Below are 18,052 nucleotides of genomic sequence, written 5' to 3' on the forward strand. Positions count from 1 at the left end.
ATAATGTGCACCATCACACGATAACTCTTTAAAGAAAAGAAATGGGGAAGACAGGAAAGTGGTGAAATGGGGAGCAAGAGGGGGGGGCATAGTAAAATGAGAGCAGGAATGTGCAGGATGGATGGATGTAGGAAAGAACTATAGCCATCCATTACTTCAACAATAAAATCTGATCATACATGCAAAATATTTGCTGAATTTGGGCTGTCACCTCCAGAGAGTGGGGTGACCACAACACAATCATGTTGTATAGCTAAATGGACTGAATCAAGTGTGTCACGAAGACATGTGTGCAAAATGGACAGCTATATATGGGACATTTTTTTTTTTTTTGTCGGACAGGTGCACATTTTTTTTTTCGTAGAGAGAGGAATGTTGGGGAAGGGATGTAGGAATGTCTGGGTGTGGTAAGTTGTGTAGGTGAGGAAGCATTTTCAAACAGACAAGAAAAACAAGACAAGAGACAGGGATGGTGAAGGACACAAGAGGTGGGTGAACACCATGGTTGGGGAGAGGGTGGGGAAATCAAGGTCCCATGCAAGTCAAGCTGGGTGACAGTGAAAATCGAGTCCACACCCAGTAGACTGTCATCTTTGTCACTTCAATGCACTGCTGGCTGCAGTGCCTGATGACTGTGTCTCTTACTGGTATTCTAATCCAGGATAGAGAACAGGTGCTCCATCTGGTGGTGGTGTGAACCCACAATGAGGTGCACAATCCTATGCAACATCCCTGGCAGTTCTTCTCAGGTAATAAAGTCACCACCTCTGCCAATGCTCCCAGAGGGAGTCACAAGCAAATCCTCCAGGGCAAAACTACCTGAGAGGCCAGGTAGTGCAGCAGAGGGGGTGTTTACAGGTCATTCAGCAGATATGCTGGGCAGTGTTGTTGTAGCCGGGAGATTGGGGGCAAGAGGATCACTTGGGACAGGCCTACCCTGTTGTGCTGTGGGGAAAAAACAAAAACAGCAAATAAAAAAAAAAGAGAGAGAACAGAAGGGTTGGGGTGAAAAAAAAGGAGAACATTAGTAATTTCATATGTGACATACAAAGCATTGATACAATTATTTGTCTCTATTCTAAGTCCTTTACTTTTAACACTACATACTCCTAACAAATTTCTTTATTACTTTTAAGACTATCCAGTTCATAACAGAGGCACACTATAGTACAAATTGCAGCCAGCAATCTTTGATGTGTGCATATATTGCACATATGTATGTTCTAATTATACTTAGTACAGTTTACAGCAGGTCATTTGCTCCACTGGTATATAGTTTTGAAGTTACATTGCAATAATGATGAAAACCTAACAGCATTGTATATTTGGGAAGTATGGCTTTTGAAACCACAACCAGTGACCACTCTCTAATACTGTACTGTTGTTTTGTCATACGGACTACTGCATGCATACTTTTCATTTACAGTTTAGAGATGCATGCTCACTGTTATTTAAGAATATGGAACTGTGGCTTTGTGCTGCCAATTAAGACATGAATACTTTATTTTACAGTTGAGACAAGGCTGCTCAATTTTTTTACAACTGTATTAAATACCAGCTATGGGTGGCCATGGTGGTGCAGCAGTTAGCGTTGCCACCTCACAGCAAGAGGTTCTCTTGTTCGATCCTCAACTGGGGTGCCTTCTGTGCACAGTCTGCATGTCCTCCCTGTGGTCGCGTGGGTTTCCTCTGGGTGCTCCGGTTTCCTCCCACATCCCAAAGACATGCTGTAGGTGGATTGGGCACTCTAAATTGGCCCTAGGTGTGAGTGTGTGCATGTGTGTCTTCTGTGGAAGGTTGGGTGCCAGGCTGGCAACTTGACACTGTAAAACTCCACTGCCAAGCATGAGTGGGCAGGTGATCCGCTGTGGTGACCCCTAACCAGGAAACGCCAAAAGAAGAAGAATTAATACCAGCTATGCTGTCCTTAACTTTTAATACTACTAAATTATTATTAAAACTAATTCTTATTCTTATTATTATTATTATTATTATTATTATTATTAAATTACTATTTAGAACAGTACTGTTCTGGTGCTTAACATACATACCACATGCTTCTCGCATCCTTAACAAACACACAGCATGGGATCACACATTTAAGGCTCAATCTGTGACAGCTGTGGAAAAAATAGAACAGAGCAGAATACTATTATGAATACCAGTATTGACTATATTCAGCTTTTAACTCTTACAATTGCTCAGTAAAACTGATATGTACACATCTGTGAGGTGTCCGCCATACTAAATTCCCTGTTTCAATGGTCAAGGGCATCCAACTTCCTTCTCTGGAGGTCATCAAAATGATGTCTGTATTGTTCAACATTGCAGGGGATACCTATAGCACTGGTCAAAGCCCTGGCAATACTATTCCAGGCTTCAGACTTATATTCTGAGCCTAAATAGTCCCACTGCAGCAACCAGGGCCCATGGTCCTTAACTAGGAGTCCAATAAAGACTTTGGACTCCTGAACACCCAACCTTTGCATTCGGAAGTGCACTCCCTCAGAAGCAACACCAGACATGCCTGCCGTAGCTCAAGCTGAATGTAGCATGACTATTTACTGCCAATTGCATTTTGTATCCTGATGTTTTCCTGCCAATTGCACATCTCATGTGTACTGAGGTTGTACACATTTTGGTGTGCAACAATTGAAAATGTTGCACATCACGCAAACATGGTATGCGAGGGTGTGCACTGGCAGGCAACGTGTTTGGGTGATGATAAGCAATGTGCAACAGTAGCAAGCAAAGCAGTTTCAAGACTATTTAATATACAGGTACTTGTGTAAATGTGCCAGTCAAACTGACCATGTCTATGGTTGTCCTACACTTACAGCTATTGCCACAAGAAAGTTGAGAAAACAGTTGTGTATGTTGCACTTCATTGCTATAATCTGTAGTGTCACAACAGTAAATCAAAATTTGCACACCCTGTACTATAACCACAGACCATCTGCGGTTCACACCTACACAATGCCTGCTGCCACTGAATTAGTGACATGATATTCCCTAGCTTAGTATTCATTGTAAAGTTGTCACTGTTAATCACAGCAACTCTGCTTACTGTGTTTACACTGTGGCCAATAGTATTGAATGCATCTGGTTTATATTTGTCACTGTCTGGGTTCTGGCTACAATCTGGCTGGTCCATTCATCCAGTTTGCACACTGCTGCCCTTCGTGAAAACCAGGTGAGCACAGCCAAACACATTTGTGCTAATCGGTGCATCTCACAAACACTGGCCTCAAAATAAAAAGGAGACATCGTTGAAATGAGGAAAAAAACAATCTATGGCAGTGCCACAAAGAAATTTTAATGAAGAAAACTCAAGTAAGAGAAAAGTAATTGCTGTCCCATAATCCACTTTCATGGCCAGCAACCTTACATGGAAATGCTATCCGCATCACACCTCCCAACTATCTAGAATTTTGCAGAATGCCCAGATATTTGCACCATATTTTGGGCTGTTCCTTGTAAAATTTGTGGTTTTCTGGAAAAATCACTGAAGGTTGAAGTCAGTAAATAATGGCATACATTTGAGTTTCATACTACATGTCCTTCAGAAAATTCATCCTGTCACAAATCCTATTATACTAGCTATGTTTACAATAACAATATGGTATATCTGTCACTATTTTGGGCTTTTGTCTTCCCATTGTTTTAGTCTTTGTCTAGATTTCTTGCACTAAAATATTGGGAGCTATGTTTATTTTGTCCCTGCTATACTACAATTCCCATCAAGCCTGCATGCCAAGCACCCAAAAGGCCCCTCTTTCCCCAAGGGGCAAGATCCTTGGGGCTCATGTGTTCCGCCCAGGGGTGAGGGGTGAGATCCAAAGGAGGCACTGTCATTTGTTCAGAGAACTGGGGGTGTTTTGTCTTTGAGACATAAATGTTTCTCAGTGTGCTTGCTTGTGTTATCCCAAGAGATGACACATATGAGGGGCATATCTCCATCTTCCTTGACAGGTATCCACCAGTTACTTTTCTGCTCTCTTAAATGAAAGCACCTACCATAGTCTACTGCTTCTATTAGACATTTGCCATGGTTTCTGCACTAACAGGCATCCATCCACATCCTACCTCAAAGACCTGCAACCTGGATTTGCATCATCTTTCCTCTTTGGCCATTGCACAGCTCTTACAGCACTCAGTCCACTAAACAAATCAGTGTCATCTGCAACATAGTTAGGACTTTACCCCTCACAGCACAGAACTGGATTCGCAAAATACTTACTTATACCAAAACCATATGATTTGTTCAAATAAAACATATGTTTTGTTGAAACAAGCATTCATGGTCAGCCTCTGCATTCATTTCAAATAATCTGCAACTGTGCGAAACAAAGGATGGGACCATCTATGTGATGAATGGAATATAAAAGCGGTGTGATATAGCTAGTCATGGTAAATGTAGGAATATGAAAGTGTGTAGGAAAGATACCCACTTTATGTACATAACAAAGCTTAAAATGCAGTTCATGTATTAGGAAGAGAGAGATGGTTGGTAAGTTACAGAAGGAAGTAATCTGAAATGGGAATGTTTTCACTCTGTAAGCATGAAATAGCTATCTGATTCCAGAACAAGCAGCAGGTGATAAAGCATTTATACTGTACTTTAGCAATACTTAGCAAATTATGCCAGCTGCGGTCAACCAAGGTTGCATATTCTGAAGCCAAGTATTTGAGCTCCAATATGTAAGTGCATGGACATGCTTGTAAAGCCAATCATTTGCTGCTAGAACTAACTGAAGGCCTTTCATCTGCCAAACACTTCACTGAAAATTATTATAGTGCAGTAATGAAGGCAGGATTTTGAGGTGCAGCTCATGAGATATCTGTTAATGACTGCTGTTATCAGTACAATAACAGTTAAAATACTTTATGCTGGAAATCATTTTTTGAAGTGCCTTTTAAAAGGTACATTGAATATTACATTAAAATATAAATATAATTTTTTTATGTAATAAGTCAGATTTATTTTAGCTTTTCATATGAAGAAGTGACATTGGGCAATCTGAAACTTCTTTTTTTTCTACCACTGTCATTTCCTCCTTTGCTTTCAGTAGAACAAGTCCTGGACACTTGACAAGTTATTGCACTGGTGTTTATTTATTTATTTATTTATTTGTTTATTTCACTTATGTTTAAGAGTGAGGACTACATACCTGCATATAAGAAGTGACATTTTCCACAGAAAGCTGAAAGTTAATACTTATAAACTGACCCCTTGATCAACGTTTCTACGGAGCAGTCTTGTCCAACAGCATGTCAGGAAGTACATTTGTAGAGGCTGCAGGGCACTGGCAAATAATTCTGTTTCTGGAAAATGCAAATAATCATCTTCCAAATAAATGCTAATTCATTTATGTTCCTCTTTTGAGTCACATTTGCTCCACAGATACTTTTAAATGTTCAGAGATAGCAACATCAAATGGACATATTATGACTGTCAGAAGTTTTTGTTCTTCACTATTGCAGTATGAAGAAAGATTATTTTTAAGTTAAAAAAATATGAACCCTCATTGAATACTAAATCCCCAAATGCTTTGCATATATACAATTGTTTATGTTATATTGCAGTCATGGTACAGTTGCAGGGTGATTGCTGTTTGTCAATTTGCATGTTAGTCTGTTTATTTAATGTCGTGTAACAAAATAATAGTCTGATCTAGGAGGACCCACGGTGGCCCATCAAAAGTGAAACATACAGGTAAGCAGAATGCAAGATGGTGTCAAAACTATACTTAAATTTAATCAAATGCAAAAAGACAGTGACATTAAAACATTTACTAGTAAAATGAATTGGAAAGTCTGGACAGAGGAGAGACAAACAAGGGAAAGAACTGAATGAACAGCAGCTTTGCACCTTTTTTCAACATGCTACTGTGTGCACAAGAATGAATTAGCGTTACATCCTTTCTGCTTCATACATTTAGATTCCTTTGTGCATCTTGTTGCTCCATTTTTTTCCTGTTAAAAGCTTTTGTTTGAATTCCTTTCTCAAGAATCATTCACTTCTTCTTATCAAATAACATATTCTTCAGCAAAGTCCCAGAATGAAATTATTCTGCCTCAGGCTAATCTTATTTTGTAAATTGTCTTAAGTTAAATTCTAATTCCCTCTATCTTATGTGATTGTTGTTCCCTATGCAGGTCTTACAGCCTAATTCAACAGTCAGTTTACTTTACTGCCTCTTTCTTTAACCAGTAATGATATTCTTGTTTTGATCCACTGTAATCTATGGTATGATTAAATTCTCTTAAATGGCAATATTTATTAGGAATGAAATATTACTCTTTATTTGTAATATGATTTTTAGCAACACTTTCTAAACTACAGAGATAACATTTTCTTTATTTCTGCATCACATGTACTTAGGACACAGGCATATATTTTTCTGTCTGGAATGTTTTCTTCCTCCTATAAACTCAATATTTTTTGCATATATATTGGCCATTGCCTGTATACTATATGCCTTGCATGTCTATGTGTCAGCGGCTATACTTGAAATGGTTCTAGGACCAATTTACTTATTCGGATAGCAGATAAATAAAATGCACAGAACACAGATCAGGACAGACCACGTACAGCATGTTACTCAGGGAGCATCAGATGGTGAACTTGTGGCATGCAGACAATGTGTCATACAAGTGCATGTCAGGCAAGTGTTATATATAATGACTATACAATAGCACAGTGTACCAGACGGTACCCCTCAGCTCACCTGAGGGCAAGAGTGGATGATGAATGGCATAATATAAACATTCAAAAAGACATTATGTATTATAAGATTCCCTTAATTTCAGTAAAAAATGCAAAACTCAGTGCAAAAAAAATGCATCAACATTCCTTTCGGTAAAAGTGATGTTCCTGCTAACATCAATAGCCACACCTTAAGTACACAGTCACTGGTGAGAGACCTGGGCACACAGGTTGACAGCAACCTTACCTTTGACCACCATGTCTCCACAGTGGTAAGACGGGCATTCTATATTGCTCGTCTCATAAATAAGAATATTGCCTCCAGAAAAAAAAAGAAGTTATTACTTCTCTATACTCTTCCCTCATCAGGCCAATAATTGAGTACAATGCCTGTTTTAGTATATACCTTTCTAAGCACCTGCAGCAATTGGAGAAACCACACAGGTTCCTCACAAAGAAAATTCAAGGTCTTCACCATCTGTCCAATGGGGATCATCTGAAATCATTGTCACTTCATTCTGTTTCATACAGAGTACTTAGAGGTGATCTCTGCCTTGCATATAAGGCAATCTCTGACCCTGCATTATTGGAAATGCTTCATATCCGAAAGTCATATGGTACACAAGTTACTCTCTCTGAAGACCTTAACCTGGTATATGACTTCAATAAAACCTGCTGGAGGGACATATTTGTCTCCCAGCAGTTACCACACCTTTGGAACAGACTTTCACTTCATGTCAAAAGAGCACCTCATTGGATCTCTTCAAATGTAATCTGGACAATTGGATGGGTGACCGTAAATTCACCCCGGAGGTTCCACATGTGTCTCTCTAGGACAGGGGCAATAGGGCCAATCATGGAAATAAGGGTAAGAACTTGGTTAGGCTTGTAAGGGCCCTAGGGCCATTAGCCTAGTAATTTCCATGATACTATGAAAACTTTGAGATGAACAATGAGTAGAGAATAGTAAATATGCAATAAGCAAATGTACTATAATTCAGCCCTCAGGTCCACTGATGGCTATCCTATATAATAAACCATGCATATTCTAGTACACAGGTTATTTATAGATACAAAATGTACTGAAATACTATAACCTAATCTGTATAACAGGCAGAGTACCAACACAGACAATCAGGTGCAGAGAACAATCAGTCACAATGCAGGCACAGAAAAGGTAAAAATGCATAGGAATTTCTGCACATATATCTGTGTGAAACCCACAGATATGTGACAATCCAGCTTGTGTGATTTTGAACATTAAGGAGTGGTATGAAATACATGATGACAGAACCACAGATGGTGTGCTGCTGCCTGAAGCTTGGGATACATATCAGAACACCACTCACATGGACAGCATATCCTGCAGTGGATGCACCAGCTTATCCCTGCATTTCTGAATTTCACAGCATATGCTGCACCAGACACACTACCTATTTTCAAGGCCACTCAGCTTTACATCATATCCTGAAAAAAACATACCAGATAATCACAACATTACAGACATTCACAACATATTCTGCAGTGGACACACCAGAAAAATCATAGGACCACTCAGCTTTAAAGCATATTCTAAAATGGACACACCAGCAAATCACAGAACCACTCACATGCACAACCTATCCTGCAGTGGACACAGCAGGTAATCACAGGGCCATTCACATTCACAGCACATGAGAGCTGTTTTTGGTGTGCTTTTACATTAAGAAGTTCTAGGATCATCCATTTTGAGTCAGAAAGTGTTTACCTGATCTCTATGAGAAGGGGGAGCACACCAGGAAGTTCAAAGTGTGGTTGGTTATTGGCTAAAGGGCATAGAAGACAACTTTCTATCTTTTTCTTCTCTGCTATTAAGGCAGAGAGTTTGAAAGGCTTTTTGTTCATTTAAAGAGAACTTTGTAACCCATCTCAAGTGTTTCACCTGCATCCCCAGCCATCCAAGCTAAGGATATTTTCTTGATTTATCACACTTGTGCTTGCTTTATAAAGTGATCAATATTGTTTTTGAGCATTTATTTTATTTTGTGTTAAAAATAGTAATTTCTCTGTTTGTTGGTTTTTCTAGTTCTGTATGCCTCCCAGTCACCTTGCAGAAGGGAAAATTAGCCTGGGACATAGTTGTTTGTAGTTTATTTCTTAATCTGCACTTGAAAACAGCTTTTGCTGTGCTTTTACCTTAAGAAAGTCTAGGCTCATCCTGTTTGTGGTAGAAAGTGTTTAACTACCCTGGGTTTCAATAAACTGAAATCTCCATGCAGGAACAGTGTAGCCATTCCTGCACGGAATATGGCCGCTGAGCAATCCGGTAAACTACTGCTCTGCCATGCATGAGCCTCCCTACACTATTCCTGCATGGACACCACTGCACAATGCTAATTACCTCATTTGTTGGTGAAAACCATGCAAATGAGGTGGATTAGCAATTCAGCAAACAGGCAGGCATCTGTGCAAGAATAGTGTTAGTTGCAGAAATGTATTTACCTACTAGCCGAATACATTTCTGCAAAAATTAAAACAGAGGCATGACAGCTCAAATAAAAGCATGTATTATAATCTTTAGGCATGCCAGTAACCAAATAAATAGCCATTGGCATGGAAAATGTTTCACTTTTCTAAAACTAAAAGTTTTATTTTGCCAATCTCAGCCATTTAAGCATAGGGCAGTGGCACACAAACAGGATCTTGCCGAAAATAAAAAAAAAATGGGAAAACACAATTTTAAGGGAAACCTGCATTTTGTCATTATAGTCTATGGCATGTAGAATCAAAACAATACCAGAGAACAGTGGTTGCTAAGGGGAAAGGCTATGGTGTAGGGAAGTAACTAGGGGCTAAGGCAGTGGGGTATGCAAATGAGGGGAAATTTACTGAATCACAAAAATATTCTAAGTGCCAAACTGCAGCTAACTATGTCGGTGCTATAACACAATCATGTAAGCAGGAGGAGCAGCAGACATGAAAAGGGGGTATATCATGCATGGTGTAAGCACATTGGAGCTCCATGGCCCCTAGATAAGCTTAGCTATGCACAGCTAAGCAAAGGGGTGTGTCTGAGACTGTATTGACTTATTCTATGAAATGGAGAGCATGTTCGCATCCAGGGAGGTCCATTTCTCAGTGTTTACATTAGCTAAATGGGTTTGTGTGCGCATTGTGCACCTCGTCTAAAAAAAAAAAAAAAAACAGAACTAGCAGGACTCGGGGCTTAAAAGGGGAGGAAATGGGAATAGAAAAAAGGTAAAAAAAGAGAAATAGCAGAATAAAAGCAATCAAGTACAAATTACATAGCTAGCAGGTGGAATGCATCATAGTCATCCAATCATACAGGCAGCATCTGCAGCACAACAGTATAAACTATGGAAACACCTTACAGTCTGGTTTTTCCCACAAACTCTGCACCATTGGTGTACACATGTGGGGGAATATTAACTGGAAAAATTTTAGGGGCTGCCATTGCTTTGATCCATCAGTATGTGCTAGAGGCTGATGGCAGTGAGGAGGATAATGCTGACAACCACCACAGTCCGAGGAGGAGAAGACTGTGCAGACCCAGGGTAGCTTACAAGGGGCTACATGATCTGGAGATAGTAGAGTGCTACAGGGTGGACAGAGACATACTGCAGCAAATCACTGAGCTGTGCCATCCTCAAATCAGACCCAGAGCCAACAGAGGGGAACCCTTCCCAGTAGATACCAAGGAATGTGTAGCCTTAAGAATACTAGCTACAGGTACTTTCCAAAGATCTACTGGGGACATCATGGGGGTCTCACAGGCATCTGCATCCAGGGTACTCCACCAGTTCCTGCTTGCCATGCTACCACATGCCAGTGAGCACATTTACTTCCCCAACACTGGTGAGGAGAGGACCAGCAATATGCATCTCTTCCACCATGTAGCAGAATACCTGGAGGTACTGGGTGAAATAGACTGTACACACATCCACATCAAAGCACGACCTGGTGAACAGGGTAGGGTCTACATAAACCACAAGGGCTTCCACTCTATCAACTGCCAGGTCTTGGGCAATGCCCAGAGTATTATCATGAATGTGTGTGTTGGCAGCACTGGAAGCTATCACGACTCCCACATCTGGCATTCATCACAGCTGTACCAGGCATTTGCCAGTGGGGGGGGGGGCATCCCGTATGGCCATCTGGTGGGGGATGCTGGCTATGCGCTGGAGCCGTGGATGATGACACCCATCAGAAATGCACACACACCCACACAAGGACACCATAATGAGGCACATGCACAAACCAGGATCATTATAAAGCATGTGTTTGGGATGCTCAAGTCACAGTTCTGCTGCCTTGACATATCTGTTGGAGCCTTGCAGTACTTTCCGGCCACATGTGCACCCATATTCATAGTATGTGCCATGCTACACAATACGATCCTGCAGAAACAGCTGCAGCAGGAACAGCACAGGAAAGGGCCATGCAGCCCACCACCATTGCCAAGGTCCCCACAGGCACAGAGAGACTTAGAGGAGGAGGCCTCTGACCCTGCTCCTGTTGGCAGATGGAGGCATGCCCAGTATGCTCAGGCCTTGGCAAAGAGGCAATGGATAGCACACAGAGTGACACTGTAGGGATCCAGGGACTGACACCTCTTTGACTCGGACACACACTAAAATGGATGACACACACATCACATTACCTGTAACTTACCATGTATAGGCAGTGTACTGTGTGCATCCAACATAGGTGACCCTCAAGCATTGTCCTCACAACTGCCACAGGCACAAGGTAAGTCAGTCTTCTTAACAATAAATGAATGGATTAGTATGTTTTGGCAGCATATCTATGGTAATACTGCATGCATGCAAGGGAATGGGGTGACCTACTGCGATATCAGCAGACAACTGACAGCTAAGTGGGACACCAGGAAATGTCTGCCCAATACTGGCCTCCCCAAACTATGCAGTAGTACCAAAGGCGGTAAATCCCACTGCAGTATATGTGTGGGGCCAACTAACTGGGGGGTCATATGTCACAGGCATGGATGTCAGTGTGGGGGGTCCCATACCCACCCCTCAGACCCACACAGCAAGTCAGCTGTAGAAAACCAGAGATAAATGTCTGGCAAAGACCCACAAATGGCAGCAATGTTGAATTACTCCCCCTACAGACTCACACAGTGATAACACAGCAGGTCTCACAGTTGCAGTAAGTCTATGAAGGATAAGAATTCTGAAACTCAAATGTAGACAATTACAATATGACCTGTGATCTTTACTGATATGCCTCTAGTTCCCAAGACAGTGCACAATAGTATGGTAAATGGAACCGGAAGGTTAAGCAAATATCAGAACAGTCTGTGCAAATGTGAACAGTTGCCATTGTGTAATAGTACTGAGGTTGGGGTTATAATATCACATCACCTGTGTGTGTGTATGTGTGTGTGTGTGTGTGTGTGTGTGTGTGTGTGTGTGTGTGTGTGTGTGTGTGTGTGTGTGTGTGTGTGTGTGTGTGTGTGTTATACCATTTTGATGTCTGTACCATCTGTGCCTGTTTACCACCTCCTGATGGCGTTACTTTATATAGCATGTTAATGGCATCTGCTTCACATGCAGCATGTTAAACCATTGTACAGGCCATACCAGTCATCTGTACAGATGTCTATGGGATATCCAGATGTTTGCAACCTATATGTGGTCTTTGCCCCTGAAAAATGGCCATGTATGTGATATTGTTGCAAAATAATTAACAGTTAGTGCAGTGACACGCATGCCAGCATAAGATATCATACCTGACTGAAGCATCATGCTGTTACAACATCTGTTACCCTATCATTTGTCCAGGCTTGTAGGAGCAATAGTTGACTCCAGTTGCTATTTCTGGTGGGTTATCTCACCATCCATGAAGGCATTCACAGCATTGTGTTGTAAGAGGTAGTGGGTTATGTCTCATGCATATAATCTAAGAGGGGCATGTCATGTGTATGTAGCACTATAGTAGATTAAAGTGGCTATGTAGGTTTGCTAATCTATCTATTGCCAACTGTATTTGTGCCAGTCTTTACTGTATGTATGCAAAGGATATACCATTTTGTCTCACAGTTCCACCCTGTGAACTCAGGAATACATGCCACAAACTTGTCATACATAGTACCATGCATGCCCTCAACAACTGCATCAGGGTTGAGTGTATGGGAAAGAAACGACAGGGGCAACAAGTGCTAACAAGTGAATCTGTTGTGGCTGGTCTAATGGCTAAGCTTGTGAGGGACCTACTGACAGTACTCCAGTAACCTGTTCTGTATGTATGAGCCTGTGGTATTACACAACACTGAGGTGACATGTCTGAAGGCTACCTGTCTGTTACAAGGGGTATGTATGCAAGGTCACACTGTCTGACAACAGTGTCCCTCACACACTGTTTCATGCATGCACACCTGGTAAATGTACATATAAAGCTGTAACTTGGCTATGGAATGGTGTATTTCCACTCTGCCATACTACATGTTGGTAATGTCGGCAGGGCCACAACCTGCAGACACACAGACACCTGGAGCACCAATAGAATACAGCATGTCAGACTACATTCAGTAAGTGGTACTAACAGCAGTAATGCATCATAGCTAATAATGTACATACACCTTTATGTGTACCCATAACAAATGCAAGCAGACAGTACCTTACACATGATTGCATAGCTACACTGTACTATATTCACCCTGTGTATCAGACCCATATTAGCATGTCCATACATCAATGGTATGGATGACAGGGATTTGGCACAGGTATAATCATATGCACAGTGTGTGGTGAGGGTTTTCCAAAGGCCTAGGTTGGGCCATATGGTTGACAACATGCATGTGTTTGGAGTGGTATTCTATAGATTGGCTGTACAGAGGTGCTATGTGTCTCTGGAGGTGACCTGCCTGTGATACAGATGTGTGTGTTTGTGTGTTTGTGTGTGTGTGTGTGTGTGTGTGTGTGTGTGTGTGTGTGTGTGTGTGTGTGTGTGTGTGTGTGTGTGTGTGTGTGTGTGTGTGTGTGTATGTATGGACATAGTCATGCCATGTGGCTGCCCTACACTAGGGTATGTTGGACAGCTGTGGACCATACATTTCAGGGTGTCCAGTTCACTGTCTCCAGCCATGGACATGGGAACTAGTCCTGCCACGGGACTCACTGGCACCAACAGGCCCAAGGCCAGATGCAGTACTGCTTTCTGATGCTGACTGCTGTCTGCCAGATCCATGTCCCTGGTGGGATGGTCCAGGACCACGTGCCCATGGGCTGCTCCATTATGATGTGGACAGCAACCCACCTTCGGTAGTGCTGGTGTCACTGCCACTTCAGGAGTGTGAAGGTGCACTGCTCCGTAGTCTCTCAGCTGATGTTGGTGCTGACCTACGTCCATGTGGCCAATGTCCATCTCCCGCAGACATGCCACGGTCGAAGATTGCCTAGGTCTCACCCCACTGTCTATTCATGACCTCAGTATTTTGATGTGTGACCTCAACAAGGTCATGTATGTTGCCATGGAAATCAGGAAGAGTTGCATCCAACACCCTAAGTATTTGTCTGGTGTTGCATTCACTATGTGGCTGTGCATCCATGACAGCCCAAAACATGCATCTGGTGACACCTGCTGTGGCACTTGCAACAGCAGCTTGATGAGCAGCAGTCCACCTGCAAGAACCTCTGTCTATCCACTTGTGAGGGACCTTGCCTGCACTCTGGCTATAGCCAGTTTTTACATTCACATCTGCCATAGTCACCACTCTAGCCTGTTCCATGCCACCACCTGCCAACTCTACATCATCTGTGGCTGCTGGGGACGTGGCATGTATGGGTATTGTGACTGTGTGCAGGGACATTGTGGATGGCTGTGGGATGCTAACCAATGGCACAGATTCAGCCCCTAACAACACCACCTGTGCCTGACTATGACCATCATCATTGTCAGGGTCTGTAGTGACACTGACATCAGACTTTGAGTGGGAGGGCCCACAAACACCATGGCCACCTGTGGGGGGAAGACAACATATGTAAATTAATACCTGCACTATAACATTTGCTGATACACATGCACACACACACACACACACACACACACACACACACACACACACACACACACACACACACACACACACACACACACATACACACACACACATATAGATGAGGTAGCAGACAGGCATTACACACACCTCACAATAGCCAACTGGTGACATTCACAACACAGTCAGAGACCACTACATACACACCCTGAACAGGCCCTCAACATCATGCAGTGCAGCCCTTTCCTCTTAATGTTACTACTTATATACACCTCTGTGATACGTGAGTAGTGTTAGTAGATAATGGGCCTTCAAATAGCACACACTGCACCCATGTACACATAATTGCTGTTCATCTGTATGGCATAGTGACAACTCCTACAGAACATACCTCTCAACTGTGCAGAGTGTGGCTGAATGTCTACATGTGTGGCTCATATTTCTGGTCTATTCATCATAAATCCTGTGTTTGTCTGACACATTACTGGGATGATCTGAGGACTGGTGTCATTAATTAATGACATATTTTGAGTTTCACACTTCAAAACCTGTAGTACATGTATGTTACAATAGAACCAGCTACACTAACAACCTTCTAAGCTTACAGTGGATATTATAAGTGCAGACACCACTGTCAACATGCCAGGTTTATCTGATATATACACAAGACCACAGAAATCATGTGATAACATTTTCCACCTTTAATGTGACCTATAACCTGTGTAATCCAATTGAAGAACAAACACATCAGTTAGGGATAATGCAGAAGTTGAAATACATGCAATAGGCTGGTTGCATGACTGTGTACACCCTTAAGCTAATACTTTGTTAAAGCACCTTTTGATTTCATAACAGCAGTCAGTCCTCTTAGGAAGGTGTGTATCAGCATGGCACATCTCAACTTAGCAAGATTTGAAGACTCTCCATTGCAGAAGCCCTCCAACTCTGTCAGATTGTGAGGGCATCTCTTCTGCACAGCCCTCTTCGTGGTATCCCACATATTTTCTATTGGATGTAGGTTTGGACTGTGGCTGGGCCATTCCAAAATACTGATTATCTTCTGGTGAAGACATTCCTTTTTTGGATTTGGATGTATGATTTGGGTCATTGCTATGTAATTCCTCTCCATCCAAAGCTTTGTAGCAGATGCATGAAGATTTTGGGCTAAAAGGGACTGGTATTTGGACCTGTTCCTAATTTCCTCCACCTTGGCTAAAGGCCCACTTCAGCCTATGAACAACAATCCCAAAGCAGGACACTGCCATCACCATGATTCACAATGCAGATGGTGTTCATTTGGAGAAGCACAGTGTTGTTAATGTGCCAAACAAACCTTCTGGTATTGTGGCCAAAAAGTGCAACCTTGGTCTCATTACACCTGAACACATTTCCTCACATGCTTTTGGGAGACCTGATGTATTTTTCTTGAGAAATTCACCAGAACTGGATGTTGTTCTGTGTGACAAAAGGCTTCCATCTTCCAATCCTACCCAATAGGCCAAACATGTGGAGAATACAGGAGATTGTTGTCACATGTAGTACACAACCATTATTTGCCAGAGATTCCTGCAACTCCTGCAGTGTTGCTGCAGGTCTCCTGGCAGCCACCCTGACCAGTTTGGGTCTTGTCTTTTCCACACATTTGGAGGGATGTCCAGTTCTTTGCAATGTCACTGTTGCCCCATATTTTCACCACCATTTGATGACTGTCTTCATTGTGTTCCATGGTATATGCAATGCTGTGGAAATGTGTGTGTACCCTTTGCACTGATACCTTTCACAAATGAAATCCCATTGCTGCTTCGTAAGCTGTATGTGGACTATGGCTGTTGCTTTAGCAGGCAACTGAGTAAATATTAGAATAATCCCGGTAAGACAGCTGACCGTTATTTGCTGTTAATCAAATATTCTCTGTAATTGATGGCAGGTGTGTACTAAAGAAGATGTAATGCTGTAATTAAAGTGAAAGCTGCTTCAACACAGTATTAGCTTCAGCCTGTGCACATGTATGCATATAGCTTCTTATACATTTTTTATGTGTCATAATTGTTCCCCTAACAGATGTATTTGTCTTACAATTGAATTGTACAGGGTATAGGTCACATGAAAAGTTGGAAGGGTTCAGAAATGTGTTATTGTGCTCTCATTTTTGTATATCACAAATACCTGGCAATCTAACAGGTGTGTGTACACCATTTATATGTACTGTATAACACTAATTTATGAAATATGTCCCTAGTTTTGGGCCTTTGTTCCCCTCATTTTGTCAGTCTTTGTCCAGAATTCTTGCAATGACAGGTTGTGAGGTATGCTACAGATATGTGACCTCTCCTGCAAATATGTCCCTGTGATGACCACTGTGATGCAACGCAGTTAACACCAAACAAGTGAACATACAGATATCACAAAATGGCTGAGAGTAATAGTTGTGTGCATGGCCACATGCATGACCTTAAATGCCTGAGGTACTGGTAAGCCGCAACAGGAAAATCTCATACTCACCAGCTTCAGGCAACATCCAGATCAGAGGTACCTATGTAGTTGTGGGGGAGAAGTATTGCCATCAGACTCACATTTGGCATTGGTACAAGATGAATGCTACTTTTCTGCACATGTACAGTACAGGCTCAGATAGTACACAATTTGCTGTCCTTCACCATAGATGTGCACTTGTGTGCATTACTAAACCCCACCCACAAATGCACTTTGAACTGACATATGCATCCAGATACTCTATAGAAGACAGTATGACTGCTACATGATTAAATTTATTTGCTCTGTGGCCTTACCTGAATGCTCCTCCCCTGTTGCCTGGATGCCACCTACCTCCACGACTTGTGTTTCCTGAGTTGGCTGTTGGCAAGGAGCTCCTCTGTTGCATAAGTGGGGCCTGTGTAGCTGGACCCCCACCTGTAACAGTATAGTCCCTGGCCACAGCAGCAGCCCTTTGCCAGGCACGATGTATCAGGTCAGTTGCCTGATGCCTGACCTGATCATATGTGTGGACATGGTGGCCCAAGGTGTTAACTCTGTGGGCAAGATCATCCCACAGGGAAGTCCACTCCTGCAGATTTTGTCGGCTATGGCCGAACATCACCCCATGGTGCTGGATTATGGCATCAGTGATGGCTGCATTTTCATCTGCAGTATATGCTGGCTGATGCTGCATGCCACCTGGAAGACATAAACAGGGAAACACCTCACAGGACCTCAGACATTGCCCAAAGTTATTTACAGAGCTATCACATCAACATTGCCTATCATTAGCCACCACTTACAAGCATATCATACCCATGTCATTTATCAACACAGTATGAACCTGCATT

This window comes from Protopterus annectens, chromosome 8.part0 (assembly GCF_019279795.1).
Source record: "Protopterus annectens isolate FY-2018-M chromosome 8.part0, PAN1.0, whole genome shotgun sequence".
NCBI lineage: Eukaryota > Metazoa > Chordata > Ceratodontiformes > Protopteridae > Protopterus > Protopterus annectens.